The following is a 12,065-nucleotide window of genomic DNA, read 5'->3' as shown; positions in this document are numbered from 1 at the left end:
GGTGTGGGGTGGAGGGAGACAAATGGGGAGGAAGGAGGATATTTTTTGCTGTTGTTTTATTTGTTTTCTCTTCCATTCCCTTTTTCCCCCTGGTGCTGGAATTGAACCCAAGCCACATCCCCATCCTGCCCTCCCTTCTGTTCTCTTCTTTCTTTTCCTTTTTTCTTTTCTGGCAGTACTGGGGATCAAACTCAAGGGCACCCTACCACTGAGCTACATCCCCAGCCCTGAACCCCCTTTTTTGAGCGAGGGTGTCCTGAAGTCACTCAATTGCTCAGACTGGGCTCAAATGTATGATCCTCCTGCCTTAGCCTCCCTCAGTGCTGAAATCAGTGAGTTGCACAGTGCTGTGTGCCAGTACAACCAGCTCCCCAGCCCTTTTTAAACTTTATTTTGAGACAGAGTCTTGCAGGGTAGTCCAGGCTGGCCTCGAGAGTGGGGATACTCCTTTAGTTCCTTGTAAGAGAATTCAAGAAAGTTTTTACTGATATAGCAAAAAAAAAAAAAAAAAGTGAGTTTTATCCAAACAATGATGAGAAATCAAGTTTGTGAAACTCTTCCCATGCTCTATTTAAAAAGGCACATACATGCAATTAGAATCCAACCAATGGGTTAGTTCATTAGAATCCTTGATTCAAAGGTGAATGTGTGTCTAAGTGAATTTCACAGCTCCCTTTCCCCCAAAACTACTTTACAAAAAACACTTTAGTAAGTAAAAATTATAAACTTTAAAAAGTTTAAAGGTTCTTCTTTCTCAGGCAAGTCAGGGATCTAAGGTGAGGTCTCCGGGGGTCCAACCTCCTTTGGAGACAAACAGTCTTCAGAGAAACCCAAGAGACCTCTATGACACTTCAATTGCTGTAAAAAAAACTTTGCCAAAATTCACATGCCCTAAGAATTCAGTATCCCCCATCCACAATGCACGCAGGTTGAAGTTGTTAAAGAGTCTCCTAGATGCTCAAAGGATTTTCAGACTTGAAAGTGGCCTGAGAAAAGAAATACAAACAAAAAGCTTTCCAGGGCAGCCGTGCCAATTAGCAAGGGATTCTTAAAACAAAGGAAGCTGGGCCTGGGAAAGGCGCTTCCTGGACACATTCAATTAAAATGGAAAATGTGGCTTCTAACATTTATGCTCTAGCATGCATGTGTTAAATATAGATTAAAAGAATGAAACAAATGAGTTTTATAAATAGAAAGGAAGAGAACAAAATAAATCAGTGTCCAAATTTCTCTGATGATAGATAATAATTGCCTGAGGCACTTGTGAAAAACATCATCACCAACCACCCACCTACACCCAGCTGGAGGCAAAAGGATCACAAATTTAAGTCCAACCTGGGCAATTTAGGGTCTCAATGAGGCTGTCTCAAAAATAAAAATAAAGGCTCAGTGCAAAGGCCCTGGGTTCATCCCCTCCCCAGAGAATATGGTTGAGTGAATCTGAGGAGGGGCCTGAAGAATTGATATTTTTAAGCAGGCACCCAAGGTGATTTTCATCATCATCCCTGAAGTTTGAGAGATTCTGCTGAAAGGACATTGGTACAGTTCCCTGACACAGGACAGTGGGATCACAACTCTGAAGGCATGTAAAAAAATAATAAATCAGACAGAGTCTCACTGTGTTGATCAGGCTGGTCTAGAATTTCTGCACTCCATGATCCTCTTCCCTCAGCCTCCTTCGTTGTTGGAACTACATACTGTGCCACCAAGCCAAGTTCTGCTTGGGCACCTTAGCAAAGTCCTGTCTCAAAATATAATAAGGACTGGGGGCGTCACTCAGTTCAAAGGCCCTGAGTTCAATCTCTAGTACCATAATCAATCAGTCAATCAAAACGTAAAGATTAGGAAAAATTTTACAAAATACATTTGAATTACAAAAGAAAGTTTCTAGTCTTACAATCCTTCTTGTTCAATTTATCCACATATATGTTTGTATACACATGCATACATTTGGATTTCATTTTTTTTGTTTTTTGGTACCAGGGATTGAACTGGGGACCTTGCACTTGCAAGGCAGTCAGCAGAACCACTGAGCTAAATCCTTGGCCATCAATTATTTTTTTTGGTACTGGGGACTGAACTCTGGACCTTGCACTTGTAAGGCAGGTGGCGGAACCACTAAGCCCCCAGCCCAATTATTAATTTTATATAAATGATAAATGTTTATTTACTCAAACCAAAATGCAACAAGAATGTCATCATCCAAATCCAATAGTATTAGTAACTGGATGTATACCCTTCCAGGTATGTGAGTAGATAAGCATGGAGATGTTATATACAAGAAGCACACTGATGTTATATACAACTATATACACCCAGGTCATGCACAGAGTATCCACCAGACATGCTGTTTTGAAACCTGTTATTTCTAGACAGGAATACCCCTTGAGAGCCGAGGGTATACATAGCCCAGGTGAAGATCCTGGGTTCAATCCCAAGTACCCCCCCCCCCCACACACACAAAGGCTGAATACAGTACTTTATTAAAGTTCTTTTTTAAAACCAGTATAGGGCTGGGTTGTAGCTCAGTGGTAAAGCACTTGCACACCATACAAGAGGCTCTGGTTTCATGCCCTATACCAAATGAAAAAAATAAATATTAATAACTGTTATTTGAACAGGGAAATGATTTCTGACCAGAAGGAGCCTGTGGTGTAGCTAACCAAGTAGTGAGCAAAGGCTCCTCCTAGCTCTCACCCCTCCTATACCTAAAGCATGTCTGGGTCTCACTCAGACTTGCCGGACATGTTACATGTTTTTCTCCATTGTCCTTTGTTCTCAGGAGTGTTTCTGTGACCCCTGCTTCCTGCCATCTGTAAATAAGATGGATCCTAGTGTACCTTTCTATCCAATTGTATAAGCTGAATGTATCTACCTTAACCAATGAACTAATGTTGAGTGTCTTGCCACTGTATCCTTACCCCTCCTTTCCCAAATGTATATAACCCTGTTCACCCCCAAGATGGGGTTGATCACTTTGTGGAGAAGTCCCGATCAGTCTGTTAGCAAAATAAATCTGCCTCCAACTTTCAGGGTGTGTGCTAGATTCTTCTCGGCCTGACCCTGTTATAACACCTACAGCTATAACACTGCGAGTTATATTTGCTACAGTAATTGAGGAAAAGAAAAAAGTTCAGCTGGATCAAATTCCTAAAATTCATTTTAGTATAGGTAATGCAGAAGCAAGTAGTTTGTAAGACTCAAGCAAAAGTCCTAAGATGTGTTAAGTGTAGATCAGCTCAGTTCATGTTATCTCCAGATTGACAGCTCTGTCACTTCCACACTAGTCACATATTGGTGATGCTCATTCTGTCCTATCCTGGCCCCACACACTCTGCCCCAAATTGCAGATGGAATCAGCTCCTCAGTGAGCTACAGCTGTTGACCACATGTGGCCCTATATCCTCTCCAGGAGCAAGCATGCACTGGCTTGGGCCACCTACCTCTGCTCAGGCTCCTTGTTCAGCCCACATTCTTGTCCTTGTGACCACAGCATCATCAGGGAAAGCTAACATCACAGAGAGACAGGACCTGTGAACACTGCAAGCACATGGCTCCAGAAGTGTGGCTCTTTCACCCCAGTTTTATCTCAAACTAATTATGTTAACAGGCCTCATCTCTTCCCCCCGTTTCTCACCGTGTGCCTTCAACTAGAATAAATGGTGCGGTGGGAACACAAGGCTTTGGTCTCCAAGCCTCTCTCCTCTGGAAGCTAAGATTGCACTTTCCCACTCTCCTGGATCAATGGAGGGAAGAGGCAGACTGGGGAGCCCTAAGGAATAAGACTGGCTTTCTAAACAGTGCGTCAGGTCTTTTACTAATCTGGGATGTGAGATCCAGGTGAAATACAAAAATGAAATCTTTCAGTCTCAGAAATGCATGGAGCTTTTCCTGCTTCCAAAGTTATGATCTGTTTTAAACAAATCAACCATGATTTATTTCCAAGAGATTTGGAGATCTTTGAGATTTACATTCTAAACACTAAACCATACAGAGTATTTTTCTATTTTTTTTTTCCAGAATCAATCTTATTATTCCCAAAGACACTATTTTTTACATACCATCTCTCTTCTTGATCTAGTTTTGTTGGGGTGGTGGAGTGGTAAGCAGCAGAGAAAGAGCCTCTCTGAGATTTGGTGTCCAGACATGGGAATATAGCGGTGTGAGGAGGAGAAGAGGGAAGTGGATTCCTGGGACTCAGGAAGGATGTGAAGTGAGAACTGAAGCCCACGGAGAGAAAAGAGAGAGATTTCAAGGAAGAGGAGGGAGGTGGCAGGCGGTGCTTTTTCCTTGAAGCCGGGCTCACAACACGGGAAGGACAAGTCAAACCTGCAGACCCACAGTGAGTACTGGCGACCCCAGAGGCTTCCATGGAGAAACACACCAGTGGAACAGAGCAGTGGACACAGTGCACTGCAGTGGCTGATGACTTATTCAAGTTCAGATGTCACCCAGGAGAGGGCAATTGGCCGGTAGCCAGCTTGGAGAGGGGCTGAGCTGGGAACTCAGAACAGTACTGGCTGGCTCCATCTAGCGGCTCCTGGTGTTGCAGTGAGGGTTCCAAGTTCAGGTGGGCAAGAGGTTAGGGAGCTGAGTTCAAGCTGGCAGGAGGCACATGTACTTATTGTTCAGGCTCGACAAACGGATTCCAGCCTCACAGCCAGAAACCAGCTTGAACTTCAATGGAACTAAAAGTGCAGGCTTGGGTCCAGGGATTTAGCTCAGTGATTCTGCTGCCTGCCTTGCAAGCGCAAGGTCCTGAGTTCAATCCCTGGTACCAAAAAAAAAAGTGCAGGCTTACTGGGATTATTCACTACCCCACGGCAAAGCTATGGCTGGCTTGCTGGGATTAATCAACTCAGATCTGGACTCTGCCCATGCTGTCTACCAGTGATAGCAGAGACATGCCTTGAATTAGACCTGGTTTTTTCTTATTTTCTTCTTTTTTTTCCCCTTCTCTTTTCAGGTTTTTGTTCTTTTTTTTTTTTTTACAGCAGCACCACCCCACCCACACCTTTCCTGTAATGTAGATTGAACCCAGGGCCTTCAGGATGAGCTATGTTGCTACCCCTTTATATTTAGTTTTCAATTTTAGTTTTTATTTTTGAGACAAGGTCTTTCTAAGTCAATAAATTGCCCAGGTTCGGCTTGAACTTTCTTTCTTTTCTTTTCTTTCTTTCTTTCTTTTTCCTTTCTTTGTATATCCTTTTATTGGTACATTTTAGGTGTACGATATAATGACATTCGTTGGAGATATGCACCTTTACATAGTCTCTTGGTTCTTATGTTTTCCCCCTTCCCCTGCCCTCCCTTCAACCCCTCCATTCCTCCCTATTTACAAAGACTTTGTTTCCATTTTTTCATTTTCTCATATTAATTCCATTCCCTTCTTTCCTTCTTTTTGTTCTTCTTTTGTCTCATTTTTTCTTGATTGTTTGTTCTCATTTTTATATGAGTGTGAATTCAGTTTCTAGGGTTTTTTGTTGTTGTTATTCTGTTTCTGTTCTTTTTTTAAATCTCTTCCTTCTCTCTTTCCCTCCTGTCTTCTTCACCAGTTTCCCAAAGTTTATGTGAGCTTCATTTATCCTCCAGCCTTACTTCTAATCGTTTCCTCTTCTATTTCTCTATTTTTCCCCCTACCCCCTTTTAAATCTTCTCCCCTAAGGGTAAAATGGCCACATTGAGGGCTTATTTATTGCAAACAATTTTCTGGTTCATTTTAGATTTTGTTATATAACTACAAATCTAGTTCATATGGTTAAAGATGGAAAATTAATAGTTACCACAGTTTGTCATTTTCTAGGCAGTGTTTGATGCTATTGTTATTGCTGATTGTACTACTTCAGCCAAGGCGACATAATTGTGCTAATAAGTTATTCTTCCTGGTACAAAAGACTGGGATTGCCTAAAAGTCTTAAAAAATACTATAGGCCAGAGCCAAAAAACTGAGAGCTGGGCCAAATAGGCAGAAACTTCTCATCCCCAATAAACTGAAGAGGTAGGATTTTGTAACAGACTCAAAGCCCAAAAGCCATCTATACCTGGACGACACCGCTGAGAAATAGTCATTTCCTAAGCGTTCTGAACACTGGCAATAAAGCTACTTGCCACAAAGAATTTATAAACATCAACCCAGGAATTAAACTAAAAAAAAAGAAGAAGAAGAAATGAGAAGACACTTAAACAAGACGCAACCCCCCCCAAGACTTTCAGCTCACCAAAAGCAAACCCAGGGAGCAATGAGGTGGAACACCCCAAAAGCCACCCACCTGAATGTTCTGAAATGGTAACCATGGAAATAACACAGCAGATGAATGCAGCCCTACAGAGATGGTGACCATAATAAAAGACATGCTTAGTGACTGTAGAGCAGATACAGATAAAAAGAATAGAAGAGCTCAGGAAAATGACAGACACCGTGAATGCCCAGCATAGGAAAGAAATGGAATCCATGAAACAGATCCAAACAGATAGCTGGATTAAAAATTCCATTGAAAGTATATGCAGCAGAATGAGCAAATGTGAGGATAAAATATCAGATATAGAAGACAGGATTGTGGTTAGCAATCATGAAAAGAGAGATTTCTTAAAAATAGCAAGGGACCATAAGAAATCAATCCAGCATCTGCTAGATGATGCAAAGAAGAATAACATACAATTGATTGGAGTCAATGAAAAAGCAGAACATAACACAAATGACCTATAAAACCTGTTCACAGAAGTAATGGCAGAAAACTTCCCAAATAGGGAAAAGGAATTTAACATACAGATAAGTGAGGCATATAGAACTTCAATTAGCCATGATTGAAAAAAAAAAAACTTCACCAAGGAATATAATAGTCACGATTCCAGAAATTCAACACAAGAACAGAATATTAAAAGCTGTTAAAGAAAAGAAACAAATCACCTATAAAGGAAAGTCCATCAGAATCACAGCAGACTTTTCAACACAAACCCTCAAGTCAAGGAGAGGTTGGAGTATTTCAAGCCCTAAAAGAAAACAACTTCCATAACAAAGAACACCTGAAGAAATTCATGAACATGAAACCAGCACTCTAAAGTGTTCTGAAGGACATTCTAAAAAGAGATAATAAAGATTACAACTCCGTGAACCCCAAAGGATGAATCTACCAAGAAAAGCAAGAAATTAAACAAAGAGAGGAAGGAAAGGAAAGAAGGGTGCCAACAACAGAAAAATAACGTTACAGGGATGTCAATACATATCAGTTATAATGTTAATGTTAATAGTTCCATTAATGTTAACAGTTTCAATTCACCAATTAAAAGAACCAGACTGGCAGAATGGATCAAGAAGCAAGAGCCAACAATATGCTGCATACAAGAAACGTATTTAATTAAAAAAGAAATTCATAGACTGAAAGTCAAAGGAATACTCCATGTGACAGGAACCCAGAAAAAAGCAGGGGTAGCTATTCTGTTGGCAGACAAAGTGGATTTCAAGCCAAGACTGATTAAGAGAGACAAAGAAGGTCACAACATCCTTCTAAAGGTAGTAATCCAAGAGGAAGAGATAACAATCATAAATATATATGAACCAAATACCAATGCACCCAACTATATAAAACAAATATTAACAGGCATGAAAATTCAAATAAGCACTAATATAATTATAATGGGGGTCTGCAATACCCCATCACAAACAGACAGATCAACCAGACAAAAAATCAACAATGAGATATTAGAACTGAACCAAACTTTTGAACAAATGGACTTAGTAGATATCTACAAAGTATTCCACCCTACAACATCAGAATACACATTCTTCTCAGCTGCACATTGGACATTCTCCAAAACAGACCACATACTAGCTCACAGAACATGCTTAACTAAATGCAAAGGAGCTGAAATTATCCCACATATATTTATTATCAGGCCACAGTGCAATGAAATTGGAAATCAATGGCAAAAGAAACCACAAGATCTTCATAAACACATGGAAATTAAATGACACCCTCTTGACCAACCAATGTGTCACAGATGAAATTTAATGAAAAAATCAAGACAGTTTCTACAATTAAACGATAATGCCAATACAGCACGTTGGAAATTATGGGACGCAAAGAAAGCAGTTCTACGAGAGAAATTTATAGTGAGAAAATCTATATCAGGAAGACAGAGTAGGCTCAAATAAACAACGTAATGTTGAACCTCAAGCTTCTAGAAAAAGAAGAGCAAGTCAAGCCTTGTACAAGGGGGGGAATTATAAATATCAGAGCAGAAATTAATGCAATCGAGACTATGAAAACAATACAAAAATCAACAAATTGAAGAGTTGGTTCTTTGAAAGATTAAATAAAATTGACAAACTCTTAGCCAACCTTATCACAAAAAGAATGAAAAGACTCAAATTCATGCAATTAGGAATGAAAGGGTGAAATCACAACAGATCCTACAAAAATCTAGAAGATCATCAATACCTACTTTAAGAACTTGTATTCTAATAAGATGGAAAACACAGAAGAAATGGGCAGATTCCTTGATACATATGAATTACCAAAGCTGAATCAAGAAGACATAAAAATTCTAAATAAACCAGTACCAGCCAATGAAATTGAAGATGTAATTAAAAACCTACCATCAAAGAAAAGCCCCGGCCATGATGGATTCACTGCTGAATTCGACAAGAAATTTAGAGAAGATCTAATGCTGCTACTTCTCAAACTCTAATGAAATTGAAAGGGAAGCAATAGTTCCAAATGCATTCCTGGAAGCAAGCATTACCCTAATACCAAAACCAGGGAAGTATCCAGCCAAAAAAAGAGAACTATAGGTCAATCTCCCTAATAAACACAGACCAAAATCCTCAGTAAGATACTACCAAACAGAATGCAGCAAATCAAGAAGATTGTATACCATGACCAAGTATGATTCATCTTAGGGTTGCAGGATAGTTCAACATACACAAATCAATAAATGTAATAAACTAAATTAACAGAGCCAAGAGCAAAAACTGTATGATCATCTCAACAGATGAAGAAAAAGCATTTGACAAGGTTCAACACCCATTCATGATAAAAACCCTACAGAAGAACAAATTTCACTAAGAAATATAAAACTCTAGCTGAGCTATTATAGATTTTACCATAGTTTTTTTTCTAATGATCCATAATCATGGTCAGCTACTGGTAGAGCTGGAAACTGCCAGAAGGGGTCAGTGATTATCTTTTATCATCTTACAGCTCAAATGAGAAAGACTTATGACAAAGTATCAGACTTTTAGATAACTTCTTATCAATAAAAGAATCTAAGGGGCCAGGGATTTAGCTCAGTGGTTCTGCCACCTGCCTCGCAAGAGCAAGGACCCAAATTTGATCCCTGGTACCAAAAAAAAAAAAAAAAAGAAAAGAAAAGAAAAAATAAATGAATCTGAGTCAGCAGGTTACAATCACTATTTCAATTTCTAAGTGTGACTTTCTCCTCAGTCTGCCCTTTCATTCTAGTGTGCTCATGCTTAGATTACGCTAATTTCTTAAAAGTTTTGTTTATTCTTGCCTAGAGCCTGCCAAACTCCAAGCAGTCATACAAATGGAACCAATGACAAATGTGCTAGACTTCTTTTCCTGGGATTCACCAGATCGACCTTGTAAACAGCTCATAACTGCTAAACTATACAATACGACTTCTGTGTTGGATTCTGAAGTCCCCTGAACCTTCTCCTTATCCTCTTTGTGGGAGGCTATTACTAGTTCCTCCCAGTGGAAACCCTCTGTAGAGTAACTCTAACTGCTGATCACAACTATGACCCTCTTCAGCTGGAAGTAGCCAGAACGGTCCTCCTCCTTTGTCCCCTCACAGCAGTTAGGGGTACTTCTTCAGAGGGGGGAATATTATAGATAGCTAAGTTAATTAGTTATCTTGTTGGCAGGTAGACAGGGGTTCCCTTAAGGCATCAGTCCTCCAGGAGCCAACACAGCAAGGAACCAACATGGAGAACTGAGACACATTCACTGGTTAGCATTATAAAAAAGGAAAAGCAGCACTACTTCCCCTAGAGATAGATAGCAGTGATTGATATTCTAAATGGGAAATTCCTTGTATGTGACTTGTCTTCCCATTTGATCCCCATTTAATCAATATTACCTGGGTGACTGTACTTAGAATCTTATTGGTTGGTCATGGTTTTGTCCCACCTCATGCCCACCTTGTAAATTTCCATTGGGTCTTATAGTTCTGTCCTACTTTGTACCTGCCTCACCACATGGCTGTGCTGTATAAAACATCTTTGAAAAGAGGGGTGAATGGGCAACCCACTTTCTAGTCCCCCTTCTGTGTCTCTTAGACAGCAGCTTTCTTTCTCTCACTAAATTTTTCCTACTCTAAAAAAAAAAAAAAACCCTACAGAAAATTGGAATAGATGGTCTTTACCTCAATCTAATAAAAGCCATCTATGACAAATTAACAATCAATATCATACTAAATGGACAAAAACTGAAACCTTTCACTCTAAAATCAGGAACAAGACAAGGATGTCCACTGTGACCACTTTTATTCATTATAATTCTGCAAACATTAGCCAGTGCAATTATGCAAGAGAAAGAAACAAAAGGAATAAAGATGGAAAGGCAAGAAGTTAATTATTATTTGCAGATAATGATACTCTACATAGAAGACCCCAAAAACTCCATCAAAAGACTTCTAGATACAATAACCAAATTCAGTAGCATAGCTGGATACAAAATCAACACTCAAAAATCAGTAGCCTTCCTGTACAGGAATAACAAACTCACTGAAAGAAAAATTAGGGAAACAACACCTTTCACAATAGCATCCCCCAAAAATGAAATATTTAGGAATCAATCTAACAAGGAAGTAAAAGACCTCTACATTAAAAACTACAGTGCTGAGAGGCCGGGTACTTAGCTCAGTGGTTTCGCAGCCTGCTATGCAGGCCCAAGGACCTGAGTTCGATCTCCAGTCCCCCCCCCCCAAAGCTACAGTGCTGTGAAAAAGGAGATCAAAGAGGATATCAAAAAATGTAGGGCCTGGGATTTAGCTCAGTGGTTTCGCCGCCTGCTGCGCAAGCGCAAGGACCTGAGTTTGATCCCTGGTACAAAAAAAAAAAATGGAAAGATATATCTTGTTCTTGGGTAGGAAGAACTAATACAGTGAAAACAGCCATACTTCCAAAATTGTTATACAAATTTAATGCAAATTTAATTCCAACAGCGTATCTCACAGAATTAGAGAAAACAATCCTAAAATTCATTTGGAACTAGAAGAGACTAGAATAGCAAAGGCATTCTGGGAATCAAAGGCAAGGCAGGGAGTATCACAATCCCTGACTTGAAATTATACTACAAAAGTACTATGATAAAAACAGCATGGTACTGATCTGGTTCTGTCTTGTAGGAAACCATCCTCCAGTTGCTAAAGTCTTATGATTCCTGTTCTAAGTCCTGGAAAACCATTCTTTACTTCCGTAATTATCCAGCTTAGCAAAAGCCATCAGAAGAGACAAATTTAACTTTAACACATTACAAAGCCTCTTTCAAGATGTGTTAAGTTAATTATTTTAGTGAACGTACTCAAGATCCAAACAAAAAATAATTTTATCCATGTACAATTACTTTGATTTTTAATATTAATAATTATATTTCAATATCAAAAATACCAACTATTATAATCAAGTAATATATGTCTTTTTCAAAACTCAGTAATTTCTTCAAACATCAAATAATTGTGAGTAGGTGTGAGAGAGCATCCTGCCCAGGGGTCTTTTCTGATCTCTCTACAGAATCAGATTACCTCTAAATGAATCCAAATTTGGCTGAACTAAAAACTCCTGTCACCAACCCTTCAAGTCATCATACCCATGAAGTATCACAAACCCCCTCGTGCAGGGGCTACATGTAAATTTTTCATCCTGATTTCATCAGGTTAAGTAGGGATCAGAAAATAAGCCACCTCTAGGTCGCAGTACCAGGGTCTGACACAGTAGCCATAAACAGCAGTGTGACAGCTGATTCCCATTATACTGCAGCTCTCCCTAAAGGAAGAGCCCTATCCATCTAAACGTCTCGAGGTGGTGCTGTGCCTATGTCCCA

The 12,065-nt window shown here is 39.5% G+C and overlaps 1 protein-coding gene across 4 annotated transcripts in view; it reads right to left on the bottom strand.

Moving 5' to 3' along the window:
- Tjp2 (tight junction protein 2) overlaps positions 1-12,065 on the bottom strand; it is a 155,004-nt gene that overhangs the window by 110,467 nt on the left and 32,472 nt on the right. The window contains exon 3 of one of the 4 annotated variants that reach the window (XM_087184083.1): positions 3,444-3,508. The exons of the other annotated variants lie outside the window; for them this stretch is intronic. The gene's annotated coding sequence lies outside the window, so the exon portion shown is untranslated. The remainder of the gene's footprint in view (positions 1-3,443; positions 3,509-12,065) is intronic. 4 annotated transcript variants of the gene reach the window in all.

This window comes from Heterocephalus glaber, unplaced genomic scaffold (genome assembly GCF_053883595.1).
Source record: "Heterocephalus glaber isolate CG9 unplaced genomic scaffold, H.glaber_assembly_v1.0 deba00001481, whole genome shotgun sequence".
Taxonomy (NCBI): Eukaryota; Metazoa; Chordata; class Mammalia; order Rodentia; family Bathyergidae; genus Heterocephalus; species Heterocephalus glaber.
The sequence above is the reverse complement of the archived record's forward strand: the minus strand, read 5'-3'. Positions and strand labels throughout refer to the sequence as shown.